Genomic DNA, 12,815 nt, shown 5'->3' on the forward strand with positions numbered 1-12,815 from the left:
TTAAAAGAGATTCCTGCCTGCTAAGAGACTGTTTGATCCACTCTTTATAGCAACGAGAAATAAGCTTTAGCTGTGTTGCTTTTTCTGAGCATATAAGGGTGGTATGGGGAGAGGGTGCATGCTTAGTCCTTTTTGGATCACTAATTCACTGATGTGCTGATTGGTATGAGGAGCTTTTTTGCTATTCAGTCTGCCTTTCTGAGGTATGTATACTGACAAAAGCTAGTCAGGAAGAGCTGGAGGATACTATTTTGGGGGAGAAGCCTTCCTTTGACCAGACTCCTAACTGAAATACTATTACACAGATTGTAAGAAACTGATCCTTACTGCTGGCAGTCTGGCTGTGTGATCTGGCATCACCTTCTTCCTTTCAAAAAAGTAAATTAAAATGGTTGTCCTTTCTTCCATAGCTCTGTGGGTATTAACTCTTTCTGAGTGTAATTGCCTGCAAGAGATCAGTTGTCAGTTACAGTACCTCTGTAACAGAACATTAACCTTACTATATCCTCCCAGCAGGAGCTTTTCAACAAATGAAGTAATGTGGCATACTTTTTATAGACTCCAGAAAGTGGCACTGAGAAGTATTGATCAGGTTTGTGGAAACTTGTGTATTCTAGGAGTAAGAAAAGCAAGTTATTTTTGTTCCTATAATAATTTATCTACTTTTTATAAAGCAGAATACTGCAGATTGTTTCAGATGACAGATAACCTTGCTCTGAAAGAAGAACCTGCCTGATTTTACCACTCTTAAATCACAATGAGGCCAGTCCATTGAGGCATCCATTCAGCAACAGATTTTAGCTATCCTTGACGAATAGCAATAGATTTCAGAGAATATAATGAAGCATAAGGGGATACAAATGTTTGTGGTTTACTGGTCACTTAACAATATGCTATTGATAGTATTTGTGGCTGAGAAACTAAGACAGTTATCTACATATGTAGCCTCTAGTCTGTAGCCTTTAGACTGACAGAGACAAAACTGCACGAAGACAGGAAGTTCATACCCTCGGAATAGCTTTGGAAACTCCAGGCTGTGAGAACTAAACTAGTTAGAAAAGAAGTTAAATAAAGCTGCTTATTAGAACCAAAAAGCAAGCATATCTTTTGGGTCTGCCCACTAGTAAAACCAGAGTAATAAAAATCCACAGGATCACGAGCTCTGTGCTCAGAGCTGCAGTTTTCTCCTTTTGTTTGGAAGTTGGGCAGGTATTTGAGACTTTACCTTTCTGAAAAATGAGCACAATTTTGGTTTAACTTTATTGTTGGTACAATATTATGATACATCTGCTTCTTCTGGTAACTTTTTTCTTAGTTATGAAAAATAACTGACAGAAGTGGACCTTAAAAGAAGATTTTGGAGTAATTTTTTGTGAAAGTTTGTTGATAGTTTGATGTGTCGTGGTTTTACTGTGCTGTCTTGTCCATCACAGTTTTATCATAGGAATCTCTGTAAAAAGTAATCTATAAAAGTAAGAATGTATTCCATCTGAAAACAGGGTATGCTGACGTACTTAATGTCACTGTATCTTTGAACCTGAAAATATACAGGCCATTGGGAAGGCAGTTCCATCTATTTTTAGTGATTCTTCTTGCAAATACACTGATAGTATTTTTGTTTTGCCCTTCACATATTTTCACTGACTTTAGAAGTTCACTTGACAGCTCTGTCTGTGCAGCCGTAGTATAGTAGCCTTTGTGGTAAATGGTTTTTACTGTATTTCTGGGAACGTACAATACTAGAAACAAAACTTCATGTATTATGTACTCGGTAGTTCCTGAAGTATTCAGAGGTAGTTTTGGGCTCTCTAAGAAAGCCTTTTTTGCAACTATGTAACTGCACCCCAAATCAGGCGCTTTTTTTTTTTCTTTTTCTTTTTTTGGGGGGAGATCAGCATTCAGAAAAAGCAGGTATCTGTTTTCTTCCACAGTCACTACAGAGCCTACAGCTGCTGCTGCTGAAGGTCTGTCTGTGCCTGAAGAAGTTTGTTGAAGCCTTGTCACAGTGGGGAAAACGGGAGATTAGAGAAGGGTCTGCCTGGAGTATTTTGAGTGCTTTCCTTCAGATGTTAGCTTATCCCCGATGGTTCCACTTTTTTTAGTGTGGTTTAATGGCTACAGATCACAGTAAAGTACTTTTATCAAAAGCGAGCAGGCTTCCATACAAATGGTGCCATCTGTTCTAAGGCAGAAATGCTTGCTTTGATGAGAGACATTTTTAGCCAGAGGCAATGGTTGCATTTGTGACAGTGTAAGAGTTCCCTGGAAAGGGAGGTGAGGCAATGACTAGTAGAGCATGGTGAGGATGTGGAAGGAAGTGTTGATATTTCTATGTTGGTAGATTTGTTGTTTTTTTTCTTTTTCTAAAGGGAACAAGAAAAACCCCAGCCCTACTGTGAGGGTGGTTTTTTGGGTTTGGTTAGGTTTTTTTCTAGTAGAATTCTGAGCTTTTTTAAAGAACAAAGAACAACCTTTATAGAGGAAAAGGTTACCAAAGATATGAGAGTCCTAAAAAGAAGGTGTTGTGGAAGAGAGACAATGGATACCTAGCATCAGTGAATAATGGTTTTTTTTGGTGATCAATGCCCCTCCATGACTGCAGTATAGAAACTTATGTAGGAAACCCCTGAATAACATATGAATGCTGTGGTTCTTTCTCTGAGCATCTGTTTGCCTTGTAATAGTGCAGTAATAGTGTTGCCAAGTCAAGTAGTATTTCCTCAGGAAATATTTCAATAGCTGGAGTGCCTGGAATAGTCTGATGATATCAGAATGTCAGATGCAATTTAGAGTAAATGAGGACATTTCTGGCACGTTTCAGCTGAGATAAAAACATCTATCTAACTGTGCACAGTATAGATAAAAATTACTCTGGAAAGGAAATACAAAGAAAAATATTTCTAAAATCACCATGTTTGGAAGCTAATAACAATTTTAGGTAGGTTTGTGCCTTTTTGTTCAGTTCTTTGGGTGACCAACTCTTTGATACGAGAGGTAAATGGTGTTTTCCCTAAACCTAGCAGATGAGGCACCAATGCCACCTCTTCATCAGGCAATTTTTTTGTTCTAATGTGACCAGAATGCTGAGGGTTTACATGACCAAGGGCAAACATTGTTTTCTCTTAACCTGAGAAAGGTGCTAGCAAGGCTGCAGACTTTCAGAATCATGGGAACATGCAAAACCTGCCACCTGTGGAAAATCCCACAGGTCACGGATGGTCTTATTAGATCCAGGCTGTGAAGTCACTAGCAGCGAAGTCACTAGCACTGGGCTCCAAGCTGCCACATTTCCTGTTTGTTCGCAGACTGACTTTAATTTGGATATTGTTCTGTTAAAGAATAAATTTTAGCATTTAAAAACCCTAGCAGGAACACTGTAGTTATCCTAAAAGCATCATAAGAAATCAGAAATACCTGAAAGAAAGTAAGGAAATGCATCTGAAACTGAACTACTATGAAGTAAAATACGGAACTTCGCACCACAGAAAGATATGTCTGATAAAAGTGCCAAGGAGAGAGATGAATGCTGAAGAAATAATAAAAGTGAAATTTGCTTTCAAACAAAGAGATGTGCTTTGTGCATTGCCCAGCATTGCCCAGGGGTGCTCCTGGAACGACAGGAAAGCCTTTGAAAATGCAAGAAGACATGTTTTGATCTGGAGAATAATGCTTAGTGCACCATAATGCTTAGATCATCAGTACAAGGATGTGGAGACCAGAGATGGTCATTTGATTGCGTGAGGAAGTCTTCTCGTGGAGAAGTCAGAGAAAACACAGGGAGGAGGAGGCCCAAGCATGAGTGATGGAAGGATGCTGTAGGCTTTAAGCGGCTTAGAGACACCGATTGTGGAGGTCAAAATGCACTGCCTTAGGCGTCAGTACAAAGTCAGGGCACTTCCCTGAGGCATATCAGCACACTGGAAGAAACCTGTTGGTGATACCACATATGTGACTTTTCCCTTTGTGATGGTGCTACACAGATGTCTTCCAGTACGCTAGATGGGACACCATTTAGAGATGTCACTACCTACAAAAGTTGTAAAAATCAACAGTGTTTCCACATACATTAAGTACTTAAGATTTTAGTTTTTTTCCAGTAAGTCACAAAGTTCACCGTATTGTCCCTATCAAAATCTTCAGTTGTTTGAACAACTTGAGAAAATTATATTCTGCTTCATTTCCTTCACTAACAACTTACTTTTAAACATTTACGATGTTCTTCTTGTATTTCTGCGTAATTTTCTCATAAACATTCCTCTCCTAAGGTCTGGATAGAAATTAAATCTTCATGTTTATGCAGGAGAGTAAAGAAGACATCTAAAGGTAATCTGATGAATCAAGTTAAGACCACCATTCAGCTGCCTAGAATCACTGGAAGGTAATTTTAAAGGTGAACAAATGAGATGGAACAATTGTTTAAATGCATCTTATTTGTTAAAATACTGCGAAAATATAACTATCTGCTTTAAATGTGATGCAATAATGATGGATTTACAATACCTTGATGGTAATTATGTTAGAATTTACATCGCTTTGGAGTACACCATTAAGATTATACTAAACCCTGAAAGTACCAAACAATTTTATATACTATGTGAAGTCACCATCAGATATGTATTTCTAATTCTCTGCACACTTAATTCCTTTTATTTTGTAGGTATGTTACGTAAGGTAGAATGTACAGAAGAATCTTAGAATTAAAAATTGTAGTGCTGTTCACAGAGGCACACATTTTGATTCCAAGAATCCTAATTAAACATGAATTTTAGAGAAAAAATGAGTATTCATGTTTTTCTAATATATTTTTCCATGTATGGCCAGAGAAATGTTGAAGTTACAACTTAGTTGCTTAAAATACCACCCTGTGCTAGAACAAATTGTTTCAATCAGTGTATTTTCATCATTCTGTGCTGTCTAATGAGCCTTTTTTTTTTTGTATTCTGCATGCAAAAGAGACTTGCTTTAAACTTCACTTTTGTACGTTGCTTACAGACCACTATTTTGAAAAACAAAGGAAGAGAAAAAATAACTTTGTTCAAATAAAGGTCTCCTTCAGAACACTGTGCCACCACTACATTGCTTCTGATCTTTTCTCACACTTTGGTCCTTTTACTCATTAAATAGTTGAATGAGTAAACTAATAAATCAGTAGTCCCTTCCAAGTTCCTGTTAGGTCTTTGTAGAAAGATTCATACTCCTATTTATAATTCTTTTGTGTTAGAGTGGAGATCAGTATCTCAGTATCAGCATGCTCACTGCTATGCAAACCTTCCAGCATAACAATTGGCCTAACTTTATCCTTGTCTAAATATAAGAGACGAAAGACAAGGAAGCTAAGGATAGCAGTATGGTCAGAACAGAACAGAACAGAACAGAATGCTTTGCAGGTGAGTTTTCCTGAGTTTTGCTCATATGTTTTGTAAGAATGTTCCGCTTCCCTGCATGTGTGAAACGTGAGATACTAAACTCTTGCGTTATGTCTGGAGCACTGTCTGCAATACTAATGCGGAAGCTACCAGAGGGGAAGTGGGTACCTAATTTTCCTATGTATTTGCATAGTATTTTTTTTTCTTACGTGTAAGATAACCATGATATTTGCTTGAATTTGTAGCTTCCTTACAAGTCAAATCTAATGGCTATGAGTTGCCCTTTAGAGACCCTCTTTTAGTGTTACACACCAAGTGCATCGCTAAGGTAACCAGCCGCACTTCCTTCAGCCCTCTCAAGGGTAAAGCCTGATGTTCAGCCCTTTGGAGACTTAATCTACATTTTACAGTCTCACATGTGTAACTGTCCTGACTAGACAAGCTCAACATTATTTGTCCCCTGGAGGAATTTAGAGCAGGAGAAGAAAAGCGTGAATCCAAATACATTTTCTTCTATGTTATTACTGAACCTAGAAAGGTATTCAGCTTCCAAAAAGAAAGCAAGACTTTGAAAATCCAGACAAAGAGAACAGTCATCTCAAACTCAGAGATTCTTCCAAACTAGATAAGTTTTTAACCATTGTCTAATGTTTTGTATGTATGTTTGGCTCTGTATGTGTCTGTGGGACACTACATCAGTCCAGTAATTTCCTGACATTGTTACACACTGAATGTTCTTCATATGTTAGACGCAGTGGGGAAACCTTACATGAAATCCATCAACATTAGCCTATTTTGCAAAAGTAAATCAAGGATTTGTTGAAACAAATTTTGTTGAAATCTTAAGGGGTCATAAGGATTCTGCTGCTCTTCTTTCATTGATGACTGAGATCACCATATTTTGTGAACTTTTATAGTAGTCTTTCTTATTTATTTGAACTTTGAACTTTGAACTTCTCCATTTTACATTTGGAAAAATTAAGAGATAGTCCCTCGCCACTGCCATTTAATCTAAATTCCAACCAGTGAATATTTCTTTTCCTCTCTATTTTAGCAACTCTAGGACCTATAAACTGGTAAAAAGGAACATTCTAAATGTACCCTTGTTCAGAAAAGCATTAGGTGAAGTGCAGAAACATCCTTTTAAAAATGTGAATAAAATATTTTATTCTTAATCTTTAGCCAACACCTTGCCTAAAACTCATAGGATTATGAGAAAATAAAATCAGATGTGAGAGTTATTCTGACTGATCTGTGAAATACAAATTTCTGTAGAAGCATATTTTCTTAAGTTCAAACTACTGAATTTGTGCCATTCCACCTGCAGTGCTTACCCAGCTAGAGCAGACCAATACTTAGTATTGGCAGTCAAAGTTTCTAGTACTCTTCCCAAAATATTACCTTGAAATTTTTCATAATTTAATTTCAAACTTTTAATTGATACTTCACAGGAGTAGCTAATGGTAATTTTATATGTGACATCTAATGACATATTTTCATTAAGCAGGTTGCTGATGGGCTGTAGATTTGCCTTACTGTTGTTTGTTTAGTTTGTTCTCTATGGAAGGCTATATGGTTTTGGTTTAACTTTTGTAGGGACTGGAAGGATTAAGTCACCTGCATATGAGCTTACTTGTATTCATGGGCTTTCTGATCTGTATGAACTCAGACTCCAAATGAGTCTCCTGCAAATGCCAATGAAATGGAGTGGGTTTGTAGTGAATTATGGATGTCAAGGTTGTCATAAAACAAAATCCACTTGGTGGTTATTTTTAAGACAGTGGAACATTTACCTGTACTCTAGGTGATGGAAATAGGCATCCAGCATGCCTGAGAGAGAGTTTCTGTCCTCTTGGTACCATCAGATGCCTAAAGTAGCCAGGTGAAGGGAGGAATGCAGAGATGACACTTATATTGTTCTCATTGTGATGACATGTGAATAACTTATTACAGCTCTACTACATGAAAGCATGAGCTCAAGAAATGGCCATTTTTCTAAGCCTGCCGACAGTAAATGCATAGCTGCAGCATGGGTTTTCCTGCTGTCCAGTAGTTAATGAATGAGGAGGAAGATAAGGGTACTTGGATTGGTGCTTGTGAGAATCTTGGAAGATAGAGCAAGTGCAAGTTTAATAGGAGAAGCTTGACTTATTTCTTGAAGGCTGTAGTGCCTTCAAGAAAGGCACTGTAGACCAGGCGTTGTTTGCAGAATATTTTGGTGCTTCAAGGAGAGCTCTGCATGCTGTCCATTAGTTGGAGTTAACGATGAAAAGAGGATTGAAAGAAAAAATAGTTTTTCATTTTTTTGCAAGCTTTTAGAGTGTCTGCTACATCTGATGGAGCAGCGTAACTGATCAGTGAAGAATGGTTGAACCCTCGACCCATGTCTCTACCACTGTGTTGAGATGGTGCTGAGTCACTCGCTGTGCTTTAAACATTTGCCAATAGGGCTGATACTTTTTCAGGATGAAGGAGTTTGTTTTTATCTCAAAGAGTATGAGGGGGAGGACAGAACACAATCTATGTCTTTAAATAGCTATACAGAATTCATCTCAAACGCCTCTACAGCAGCCAATATCTTTGGGCAATTTTAATTAAAACCTTTTCTAAAATCTTTTATTTCTATTCCTTTGCCATGTTTAAATACAATTTTAAAAAAAACAAAACTAGGTCACTCAAGAAGTAAGCCATCCTTAAAAGAAAAATCTTCATCTGCAGTTAAATTTGTGCCTTTATTACAGCAGTGCTACATGATGGCATTTCTGAGTGCCTCAATTAAGAGTCAAGTTATGACTTCAATCTCCAAACTCTAACTGCTTTAACAAAGCTAACTATTGAATCTAGACATAATATTCATAACTCATCTACTAGAAAATAATGTATAAAAACTCAATTTGTCAAAATTAGTGCCCTTTCACCTGCAGAGTTGAACCTGACTGTTCAGGATAACAGATTATTTCCTTCTAGCATAGAGTATATCATAGTGGGATTTAAAGGAGATGAAAGAACTGTGTGTAGAGCTGCATCCAGTGGATAGGGAGAGAGTCTGGACCAACACCATGGTGTCTTAACAGGTCAGACACTTGAGGGTCAGTAAAATTAAAGCTCCAGCAAGAAGTAACAAGGACCAGTTCCATTCCCACAGTCCATATGATGTATGTGCATGTAAGGAGCTTCTAAGAACATGCTATATCTTACTTCTGACTGGGCAGATTCCAGCTTCAGCCTACTGCTGTCCACAAGTGATCCCAAAGGTGTGACTACACCTTTGTAGTTTCACTTGAACTATTTTCAAATCTGGTAGTTTGGCAACAACAGCACTGACAGAACAGCAGCATGAAGCTCAGCACTGTCTAGTTTTTCAAGCATTTAGTCTGATTTCCAGGTCAATATTTAAACACCAGTGAATGTCCTGATACTACCTTCTCTCTTTTCTTTACCTGAGATGAGTAGTTCAATTTAATGTGGTATGCCTATACCTGTTTCCCCTTTGGAGAGTGGTTTGGAATATCTTTCAGAAAGAGTAAGAAAGTTACTCAGTCTGTTGGTACTGTTCCTGTGCATACCTATCATTCCCATTTTGTGTGTGTGCTGTGACTTCTTAATGAATAGATATTTTTCAACATTTGTCTTAATACTTATAAATATGCTGAATTGTCAGCAGTGGAAAAACTTGACATTACAGATTACATGAAGAGCAGACCACGAGAGAGAACTTGTGTCTGGGTAACTCATCCTGAAGAGTGTATTGTAAATACTAAGAAAACAATACTCTGAGAGTAGCCTGATCTGAAACACATCAAATTCAAAGTGAATTTTAATTTTAGTAGCCATTGCAACATAATCATTCATAACCAGGGGATGTGAGTTTCCCCTCCCACCTCCCTTTTATTTATTAGCTCTTAATTTCATTTTAAAGTTCTTTATCCTTTTTAGACATGAAGATCTTAACATTTTTTTAAGTCTGAAACTAAAGATACAGAGGAAAAGAACTTCCATGAAAATAAATTTTCACCAATGAAGAGTGTGGTGGCATTTTCCTGATTCAATTTTGTTCACTACAGCATTCCTGAGGTGTTTTAAACAGGCACTGCAGTGCAGTACTATTCTTGGCATGAGAATTGGATGCTATTATTTTGACCTTTTCTCCAAATTAACTGTAGAGTGCTGGTGAAGAGCCAACGTGGATCATTCATCCTCCCATGCATCCAGTGTGTGTCCAGGCTAACCTACCTACCAATATGCCAATAGAAACCTCTTGCAGTCTCAAAATGAACATTTGGCAGCTGTATCTTCTATGTCCCAGCTGCTTCTCCTGTTGAGGACCACAAAAATTTACATAGAATAGAAATTAGAGCAATTATTCTTTCCTCTTGATGGTGGTAAAACATGATACAAACTCTTTCCTTACTGAAAACCTAGAAGGAAGTCTGTTTTCTTTCACCCGTCCTGAAAGCGAGATTGAAGACTTGCAGCCTGTCTTCAACAAGCACTTGGCCAGAGGTGGGATGATGTGTGTTCATCTCCTAAGCAGCATCTGTGGTGCAGAGTGGACTAAAGAACATGACATAGTGGCAGGGGGATGTCAGAAGGAAACAAGTAAGCAGGTTTGAAAGAAACAGGAACTGTAGCATTCAAACCTTCCATTTTTGTAATGATGTTCAGATTAATAGAATCGTAGAAACATTCAGATTGGAAATGACCCTTAAGATCACAGAGTCCAACCTTAAACCTGACAGTACCATGTCCCTAACTGCCACGTGTACATGTGTTGAATAACTCCACAGATGGAAACTCAGCCACTTCAGAGAGTAGCCTGTTCCAGTGTTTGACGACCCTTTCAGTAAAGATTTTTTCCCAGATAACAAATTAAACCTTCCCTGGAGCAACTTGAGGCCATTTCCTCTCATCCTATCACACTTGAGAAGAGACTGACACCAGACCTGCCTGTAGTGGCTGGTTTATGCCACCATCCCTTGCAGCAGAGCTACTCTTCCCCATTACTTCCTTCGTGCTGGATGCTATGTTCTGCCCAGAGGGATATGCCAAGTGCTGGAGCTTATCTGGTGCTAGGAGTGCAAAACCAGGAAGGCTCAGAAAGCTGTGGCAGAGAGGAAGCAATGGTCTCCTGAAGGCTCTCCCTTTAGTCTGGAAAGCAGCAGTCACAGCCCTGGGGCAGGGCAGAGATGTGAGCTGGCCCAAATCCACGCAGCCCCTTCAAGGTTGTCTGCAAGGAGGGAGAGAAAGGTGTAGAGCAGGAGGGGAAACCCTGATCTTCTCAGCACCTACCCAGTGCTCCAGCTGGGTCAGGTGAAGTGTCTGGGACAGATTCTGCTGAGATGTCAGGGGACCATGGGGAAGGAACTTGTACGACCAAGGCCCTCAAGCCTGCACACTCTCCAGATACCATCAAGTTAGCGTAGGGTACCTGCAAGAGGTGGTCAGGGAAGACTGAGAAACTTGCTGGGAGTCTTCACCACTGCTAGAGTCCCTGGTGCTCTCATTGTGTCCACAGTCCTGGGACTGTCATCTACGGAACCTGCAGCACTGTGCAGCCAGGCAGAGGGAAGAGGAGCATTGGAAGGGGCTACCTTTGCTCAGAACCCACAGCTGCTGCTTTCCACCGCATGCTGGTAGAGCAAGCCAGAGTTCCTAATTGAGCCAGCATGCTTCTGTATGCATCCTGGACAAAATGCGTGGGCACAGAGACTGTGGCTGCTGAAAAGCAGCAATGTCAGGATCTGTCATAGGCATTCCCTGGTGACATTACAGGTGTGTCAGAGTTGCCGCTGACACCTGCCTAGCCAGGAAGGCAGATACCCCAGACGGAAAGCTTGCTTCACTGAGTGTTTCCCTTTTGAACTTCATTAAATTCCTCTCATCCCAATACTTCAGTCTTCCCAGGTCCTTTTGAATGCCATTGCAACCCTAAGATGTTTCAGCCACTGCTTCCTATTTTGTTATTATCTGTGAACTTGCTGATGGTGCACTTTCCTTGCTGTCTACCTCCTTAATAAAGTTCTTAAACAATACTGGTCCCAGTACTGACCCTGGATTACAGCAATGTTGACTGGCCTTTAAATGGACCTTGTTCTATTGATTACAATCTTCTGGTCCCGTGTTGTGTTACTGAAATAACACATTCTGTTTGAGGAAAGCTCTGTTTGTCTTCACCCTGTGCAGTCAGAATTGCAGTGTTTTACGCAGAATTGAAGCTTTGTGGTGACTTACTGAGGACTGCCTTTTTCTGTCTCTTCAGTTACAGCTTTCCTTTTGCAATTACTAAACAAAACCGTATTTAGATTAATATGTGATCCTAAACCAGTAACCTTTGGTTGCAAAACACGATAGTGGTAACATGCTGCACGCAGCTCTATGTTGTTGCACCACAGTAGCTCTGCAGCTTTGATGTCTTCCTTCTTTGGGAAGGTGGGAGAAGACCAGAAGGTCTATGCAACATGTAATTTGTCCTGAACTGTGTGAGCCTTGTTCATGTGGCTCATTCATTTCTCCCTGCTGCTCCTATTTTTCTTCACATATTCAGAGAACATCGCAGCTATTTCTCTACTGTTTCTTGACTCAAGCACAAGACTACCAGATCAGCTATGATCCACTGGTGGGCCAGGTCTGAATTAAGCAGTAGGCAGAGCCCTGCCTGCTGCAGAGCTGTCAGGGAACATGTCAGCCTGAAGCACCATGTGCCAAAAGGCCCCACGCCAAGATGCCCATTTCTCATTTACAGCTTTGCCCTATGGACCCTCACTTCTAACACGTCTTCCATAAGTCCTCTCCACCTGTGTTCATGTAACTCAGTTGCACGGTTTAGCCAGCTGCAAGCTGAGAGGTCTGTTAATCCCCTTCACATACATCCTAAGTTATTTAATGCTGATTCCACAGACTGCTGCATGACTTCCCTAAAACCATGTCCTTTGTTTAAGTGTGAAGGGCACATTGCTTTTACTATTATGTATGTAATGTTCAGGGGGTTTATATTCAGTATATATACATTTTTCTTATTATACATACCTTGGAAAAAAATAAACAGTGCAAGAGCAAGATATGAGCTCTTGTAAATGCAAAGAAACAGCAATGTTTTTCCTTTGATATACTTGCAGTGTTTTATAGTTAGCCTAAAATCTTCATAATACACTACAGATAACAGAGGCTGTCACCTATTTTGTATATGTGAGAGTATTTCAGTTGTCCCAGCTGGGCTTAGAAAGAAAGAAAAATTTTGGCAATGAAGTTATGAGATATTTCCTAAGAAAAAGTTTAATTTAATACACACAGATAATACAAAATTAATCATGTACTGCTAGTTTTATTCAGCTTTTTGTGTGTTCTCTGAAAGTAATTTTTGTGATGGTGTCATTTTACAGATTCACAGGCAATAATGCTTAGTTGAATTTTTCTTCCTAGATTTCAAGAAGATGTTGAACTGTTCCTAAA

This window comes from Apaloderma vittatum, unplaced genomic scaffold (assembly GCF_000703405.1).
Source record: "Apaloderma vittatum isolate BGI_N311 unplaced genomic scaffold, ASM70340v1 scaffold8773, whole genome shotgun sequence".
In the NCBI taxonomy this organism is placed as follows: Eukaryota; Metazoa; Chordata; class Aves; order Trogoniformes; family Trogonidae; genus Apaloderma; species Apaloderma vittatum.